The following is a 7,895-nucleotide window of genomic DNA, read 5'->3' on the forward strand; positions in this document are numbered from 1 at the left end:
GCATTCTCAATCATCCAGGAAAGTAAATCTCCAAAAGTTGAATCTGTTCATCTGGACGTAGCGTTTTGTGGGAGAAACGTTTCGTCACTCATCCAAGTAACTTCTTCAGTCTCAGCTGACTGTGAATGGTACTCATGGCCATTGATCAGTGGGTTTTGGTCAGTGATTGTTGATCAATGGTCATGGGAATTTGCATAATTATGATTAAGGAACTGACCTCACAGCCCATTGTTCCTTCAGTGGGCTGGTTTCAGTCATTATGCAAATGTACTGTATATAAGGTTTGGGGAAACCTGCAGTCAGCTGAGACTGAAGAAGTTACTTGGATGAGTGACGAAACGTTTCTCCCACAAAACGCTACGTCCAGATGAACAGATTCAACTTTTGGAGACAACAAGAGAATCATCATCTATATTGTGAGTGGTCTAATAGGTCAAAACTAAGCCTTGTGTTTGAACTGATATGGCGATTGGTCATAAATCCAGTTTGCGTTTCAGCTATGATCTCATCAATTTTTTTTTTTTTTTTTTTTTTTTTTTTTAAATCTTTTGATTACGGCGAATGTAGCAGCGGTTACCACCGGCCACAGCTAACTCGAGCCAGCGGGTTAGCTCCGGCTACAGCTAACTGGAGCCAGCGGGTTAGCTCCGGCTACAGCTAACGCGCTGTTGCGATCTGAGCCGATATTGCTCGTTTTAAATACCCGCGTCGTTCTCCAATTACAATGAATGTAACAGCGGGTCAACCCCGACTACGGCTAACTGGAGCTACGTAGACACTTAACTGCTAGAGCTGGAGCTACATAGATGTAACTGCTGTCATGGCCATCACTGTTTGGTATTAATCCCTGTGTCGGTCTTCGGCTGCGGCTAATGAACGTCAGTCTCTACACAGTTAACTGCTAATTAGCTGTAGCTAGCACCTATCAGGAACGCGATTGCTTCGTTTTAATGCCCGTGTCAGTCTCTGCACGATGCAGCGCTAGTTAGCTGTAGCCGGAGCCAGCTGCTGCCGGTGTTGTGCCAAAAAGTGATTTCCAATGTTTCCGTGTGTTTTTTGTGTGTAATATCGTAACATATGTTGCTAAATAGACTTTGGTGAACAGGTATTACAAAGGGGTTATATATAAAATTAAAAAATTACCTGTTTCTCAAGTATCTTTGTAACTGGTTACATTACTGGTTTTGCTGTAACAAAACAAATTTCCCACCTGTGGGACTAATAAAGGTCATCTTATCTTATAACCAGTCAGCTCCCTTTTGTCACTTAACATGTTTACAGAACTATTTTTGCTTTTGTTGCAATTTCAGCTGTCCTCTTGGCCAGATTACTCTTAAAAGAGACATTGTTAAAGTGAACAGGAATTTTTTTAAGTGCATAAATAAAGCTTATATAAAAGTCACTGCCAAAAACTGATTGCAGCTTCTACCTTCTTACAGGAATGTTGTTTGTTGCTCAAGATGACTTGATATCATTGATGAGGGATACATTTGACATATGTTTCACATATTATAGACCAATAAGTTATTTATAGCAGTTTAAATACAAGAAATCAGTTTTTGGCAGACAATCACTTTTTGGCACAACACCGGCACCGTTATCGCCAGGCCTCAATCCTACGGTTTGTCTGAATCACACCTGATGCTAATGCTACACTAGATCGTATCCCCACATCGTGGCATGGTTACAAAAGAGGCAGTTCAATCCAAATTCAGACCGAGAACACGGTAATAGACACATTCGCAAATGCAGTTCACGGATAAGCCCACAAAAGACATAGTTGCTTCGAGGGATCTCACCTGTGAACAAGGGAAGTAAGACACCGAGAATCAGGCCGAATTTTCAAAAATACCCGGGTACGTGTGGACGTAGCCTAAAATTAACAGTATTTTGTCTAAGTCTGCCATTGTAGGAATTCATGGCACCGAGACAAAAACGTGGCGCACAGTGTGACGCTGCGTTTTCTCCGTTTTTCTCGTCCACACATAAATGCAAAAACGGAGTTTTCGAAAATATCCACCCTGGCAGGCATCTTTAGAAATCTCCATTTTCAGTGACCAAAAACGCCGAAAGTCTGGGTCAAGCGCCGAGGCGACGGCAAGAACAAAGGAAACCTCGAAGCGTTAAAGCTAGCTTTGTAAGGGAATATAACGAAGAAATTATGAAACGAAAATGTTTCCTTTGTTGATATACTTTGTTCGCAGTGCAATTTATTTGTTGCCGGATTGTAAGAAGTAGACACAATTTCGGGCTCCCACATTTTGTGGGAACAACGAATAACAGTAAAAACTTGTTAATGTACAACATTAACGAAGGTTTTTACTGTTATTCAAATGCAAACATGGAAATAACGAGTAGGGGAAAAAAATCATTCATTCTTACCTTATACTAATCGTGGTGCAGGCCAGTGCAGTGCATGACCTGATGCCTTCTCCGGTCAATTCCGCTGAGAGTAAATCAAATGTCCCGCTCTACTGTAGAAGACAATGAATACCTGGGGCGATGTACCAATGTGAGAGGGGTGCTGCGGAATAGTCCAAGTGATCGCTGCTTTAATTTCCCGGTCAACTATACATAAATTGCAGTAGACACGATTTTTTAAAGCTGGTGAACTAGACCAAGTCATTGATAACAAGTGAACAATAAATCTACTTTCTCTGGTACTTTATACCCGATCAGTTGCAATGCAATTTAATGCTCAACTACAAATCGATGGTTTTTGATGGTGACCGGAGCCGAATGATCGTCAACTATAAATAGACGTTTTCTCGACGTTGTTGTTGTCACCTGGTCGACTATAAATAGATCAAATATCAATGACAAAAAAACAACGGTAAATCAACATTGTTACAACGTCCCTATAGTAAGACCGTTGGTTTACCACAGTATTTCAATGTTGTTACAACATTGGCATTTCAACCCCGACCATATACGACGGTTCGGATGAAAAATCAACATAGATTCAATGTCGTCTTGCTATCTGGGATATTTCCTCTTCCGCCTTTCATAGTCATGTGCGAAACACGGCTGTATAAATGTGTTGCAGCCCCTTGGCGTGTGCACTCCCAACAATGGCTGAGTGTAAATGTACTAATGTGTGGACGTATTTTACCTCCACAAACAGCCAAGACACAGTTTGCGATACTTGAGGAAATAAAGTGAGGTGTTGTGGCAACACCACAAAGTCGATCACACTTCTGTGAAATCAAACTGTCCACTTAGGAAGCAACACTGATTGACAATCAATGCCACACACTGTTGTGCACATGGAATAGACAACAGGTGGAAATTATTAGCAAGACATCCCAATAAAGGAGTGTTTCTGCAGGTGGTGACCACAGACCTTCTCAGTGCTGATGCTTTCTGGCTCATGTTTTCACTCTAGTGATAGATTGAGACGAAGTCTACAATCCACACAAGTGGCTCAGGTAGTACAGCTCATCCAGGATCACATCAATGTGAGCTGTGGCAGGAAGGTTTGCTGTGTCTGTCAGTGTAGTGTCCAGAGCATGGAAGCTCTACCAGGAGACAGGCTGGTACATCAGAAGGCCGTAGGAGGGCAACAACCCAGCAGCAGGACCGCTACCTCCACCTTTGTGGAAGGAGGATCAGGAGTAGCACTGTCAGAGCCTACAAAATAACCTCCAGCAGGCCACAAATGTACACGTGTCTGCTCAAATGGTTACAAACAGACTCCATGAGGGTGGCATGAGGGCCCGACGTCCACAGGTGGAGGCTGTGCTTACAGCCCAGCACCATGCAGGACGTTTGGCATTTGCCAGAGAACACCAAGATGGCAACTTTGCCACTGGCAATGAAAGCAGAATTACACTGAGCACATGTGACAGACATGACAGAGTTTGGACACAGCGTGGAGAACCTTCTGCTGCCTCCAACACCCTCCAGCATGATGGTTCGGCAGTGGGTCAGTAATGGTGTGGGGTGGCATTTCTTTGGGGGGACTGCACAGCCCTCCATGTGTTCATCAGAGGAAGCCTGACTGCCATTAGGTACTAAGATGAGATCCTCAGACCCCCTTGTGAGATCATATGCTGGTGCGGGTAGCTCTGGTTTCCTCCTAATGCAAGACAATGCTGAACCTCATGTGGCTGCAGTGTGTCAGCATTTCCTGCAGGACGAAGGCATTGATGCTGTGGACTGGTCCAGCTGTTCCCCAGACCTGAATCAACCCAGCACATCTGGGACATCATGTTTCGCTCCATCCACCAACTGGCAGTTGGCAGATGCTTTTGTGCAGGTCTGAGAGGAGGTCCCTCAGGAGACCATCCACCACCTCATCAGGATCATGTCCAGGTGTTGTAGGTCATACAGACACGTGGAGGCCACACACACTGCCGAGCTTCACTTTGACTTGTTGTAAGGACATTACTGTAGTGTGTTTTTCCTCTTTGAATGTGACTCCAAATCCAGACCTTTGTGGGTTGCTACATTTGATTTTCACTCATCATTTTTGTGTGATTTTGTTGTCACCACATTCAACTATGTAAAGTATTTAATAAGACTATTTCATTCATTCTGGGATTCTTATTTTTCTGTTCCCTTTATCTCCAAAAGTTGAATCTGTTCATCTGGACGTAGCGTTTTGTGGGAGAAACGTTTCGTCACTCATCCAAGTGACTTCTTCAGTCTCAGCTGACTGCAGGTTTCCCCAAACCTTATAAACAGTAACAATGGGCTGTGAGGTCAGTTCCTTAATCATAATTATGCAAATTCCCATGACCATTGATCAACAATCACTGACCAAAACCCTCACCTAATCCTGTTGGACATGGCAAATAGATTCATGTAACATACATTGCATACATATTAAAATGTTGTAAATACATGGTACCAACTATATTAATATGACACTATATTAAGAACACGGTCCAATACTTTTATGTAGATTTTCCTATATTAAGGTAAATTTACCAGAACAATCCTGATTTTAATAATATGAAAATTATTTAAACATTATATTTTGAACAATGTAAATGTGTGAAATGAAGAATACATTGAAATGATATAAATAATGTAACGTCAAAGATGAATTATTGATATAGAAGATTTAATACTGAACTGGCTGCTTCATGAAGGCTGAATATGAAATATTTGCTCTGTAGGACATAACAGAGCATCTATAACACATTCTAACACACAAACATTCTAATATTAAGCTAAACAAAGGAATTCACTTTCACTCGTTCATCAGTAAAGTCAGAGGCTGAGCTGGAGCTCGTGTCCCGTCACAGCCGTCACTCACACCAGATGTGAGAGTAGTGCGTTTGTTCTGTGCAGCGTAACAAACTGGCTAATTAAAGTCTATATTTACACTTTTTATTTGAGTATTTTCAGTTCACTTTATCTAAGTGACAATAACAAAGTGAGCTGCACTGAAAACAGGTGAGCGTGTCAGTGTTCACAGTAATATTCAAAGGAAATCTTAATACTTGTTGTACTTTTTAAACCATGAGGAGGTTTTGCTAAACTCAGACTCTCCTCTAAGCTGCACTCTGACAACAGTCCAGCTCCATCAATGATCCCATTGTAGTTCTTATTTGTTACATGATGTTTATAGTGAGTGGACTTCTTTGCATGCTGCTCAGTGTCTTTGTCCCTGTGATGGGGTGTTGTTGTCACCCTGCTGGGTCCATAGGAGCCTCTACCAGGAGGCTGAGGGGCAGCGTTGGAGGTCATCAGTGTTTTTATCCTGAAGTTACCAGAAAGGCTCAACTTGACTCTTTGTTGCATTATAGAGACAGAAGTTTAAATAGTGTTTAACAGGACAATCAAGGCTAAAATGCTTTAAAAGATGAACTCATTAAAAAACACTAACAAATCTTCATGATTCAAATACTGAGAAGCTTCAACAACAAATATGTGTTCAAGCCAACATGATGTTTGCTCCTGTAACTGATTGTTTTTCCATCTTGTTCTCTGAATATTTTACAAAGGGCTCCATAACTAATGTCATTCATTTTGTTTCTTATCATTGAAACTGTTGTAGAAAATCCACTTTGTTAAGAAAACAGAGAAACGACCGTCTTTATATGAGACTTCAGAAAAATGTTGTACAATAAGTCAAACTGAACAACATCAGAGCGACATCATGACTTCCTGTAACTTTTCTCTATCCAGCTAAACATGAGTACCTTCCATTTTCTCCTGCAGAGGATTCTGGGAAAAGTCAATCTTCAGGCAGGTCATCCCAGGATGGAGGAGTCCTCACAGCAAACATTCAGTCGTCTTTAAGTGTGAGCTGGGAACAGTGAACAGGTTTGTGCCTGCGGCATCTCAGGATGTACACACTGACTGGGACACAAGCACCAGTTCCAGTAAATATTCTGGTGCCAGTAAACTGTTAAGATGGAGCAATTTAATCTTATTTAATCAGTTTATTTTTCATCCTGCAGTTAAAATGTATCAAAACAAGATTGTGTGTCTCTGCAGATGCTGTGTGATCTGACACACCAGCACAAAATGTGTCAAAGTTCAATAAGTTACATTATTGTAACTGTGATGCATTCACTGACATGTCCTCATGCTTTGCTGTATATAAAGAGAACAGAGAGGCTCTGCTTTGTGCTTATATTCTCCTCCTGTGTGTTTGTGTGTGCAGAGTTTCTACCAGAGCCAAATGTCATCGACTCCTCACTGAAGTCGTCCACCAGTCCAACCACTGGAATCCAGCTGCTGCTCTCTAACTGGTCCACACAGCAGCTCAGACCTGACACATTCACTGTAAACACACTGGTTTATATTCTGTTTGTTCTCCTCATGAAGGAAACCTCAGAAGATCTGAAATGTGAGTGTGTGTCTGCGCCTCACTGGTTGTTTCTGTCTGATGGAAACATGAATTCTTGTGGCTAACAAACACACCTGTCTGAGATAACAAAGAACAAACATGAGTCGACTTCAGCCGCAAAGTAAAAGCTGCAGGAACAGACAACATCTGTAACATCTGTCCTCATTCAGCCTGAGACATCCTGGAGACTCAGATGATCATTTTAACCTCTGCTTTATAACTAAAGTGCTCAGCAGCAAGTTTTCATAAGGTCAGACTTAAGTGGAAGAAGGATTCAAATAAAATCTCTTTAATGTGTTTATTTAAAGTTCACAGAGGAATGAATCCCTGTTTATGTGATGTCACAGCTGTCTGTGTCACTGTGAGAGACAATGATGTAAAATCTGAATATTGACACATAGATGTAAACAGAATAGAATAGAATAGAATTCAACTTTATTGTCATTGCACATGCACAGGTACAGGGCAACGAAATGCAGTTTGCATCCATCCAGAAAGTGCTTTAACCGTGATATAGATATATTACAATATATATTAGCAATAATATAGATGTGTAAGTATATTACAGAAATGGGTCTATTATGGTATGTTATAATGTACACGGTGTGAAGTATGTTATGAACATTCTATAACTAAACAGTGTACAGATACAAATATTTCTGGATGATTTGTCACATGGATTCATAAATTATGAATTTATATGTTTTACTTATTACAGCTACAGATGTGGTTTGTAATATGATGGAGATACTTTGTTAATAAACGATCTTCATCTACAATGTGTTGGATTTTTCTTGACTATAAAACAGCTCGATAGCAGACTCACTGCTCATCAGTTTCTCTTCACTGACCCACAGATTTGAAATCAGGATGTTGCTCACATATGAAACAACATGTGTGTCTCTGAGCAGCTTTTACCAACCACCAAATTCATGAGACTGTAATACATTTACTGATGCTTGTTGCAGCTCTGTCAGCAGTCAGGGCTGCAGGGGGGTTGTTTTCACAGGAAGTGACCACTGCTACCAGATATATCAGTGTGACGGGTAACAGGTGTGACGTCAACTCAAAGCAGACAATAGTGTAGGTG

At 41.2% G+C, this 7,895-nt stretch overlaps 1 long non-coding RNA gene across 1 annotated transcript; it reads left to right on the forward strand.

Annotated features, from left to right (window-relative positions):
• The first annotated feature begins 277 nt into the window (after window positions 1-277).
• Window positions 278-7,546, forward strand: LOC120436691. The gene is made up of 3 exons (XR_005610565.1): window positions 278-416; window positions 6,172-6,276; window positions 6,620-7,546. It is a non-coding gene; the product is annotated as an uncharacterized LOC120436691 (long non-coding RNA).
• Window positions 7,547-7,895: the final 349 nt, after the last annotated feature.

This window comes from Oreochromis aureus, linkage group 3, assembly GCF_013358895.1.
Source record: "Oreochromis aureus strain Israel breed Guangdong linkage group 3, ZZ_aureus, whole genome shotgun sequence".
Taxonomy (NCBI): Eukaryota; Metazoa; Chordata; class Actinopteri; order Cichliformes; family Cichlidae; genus Oreochromis; species Oreochromis aureus.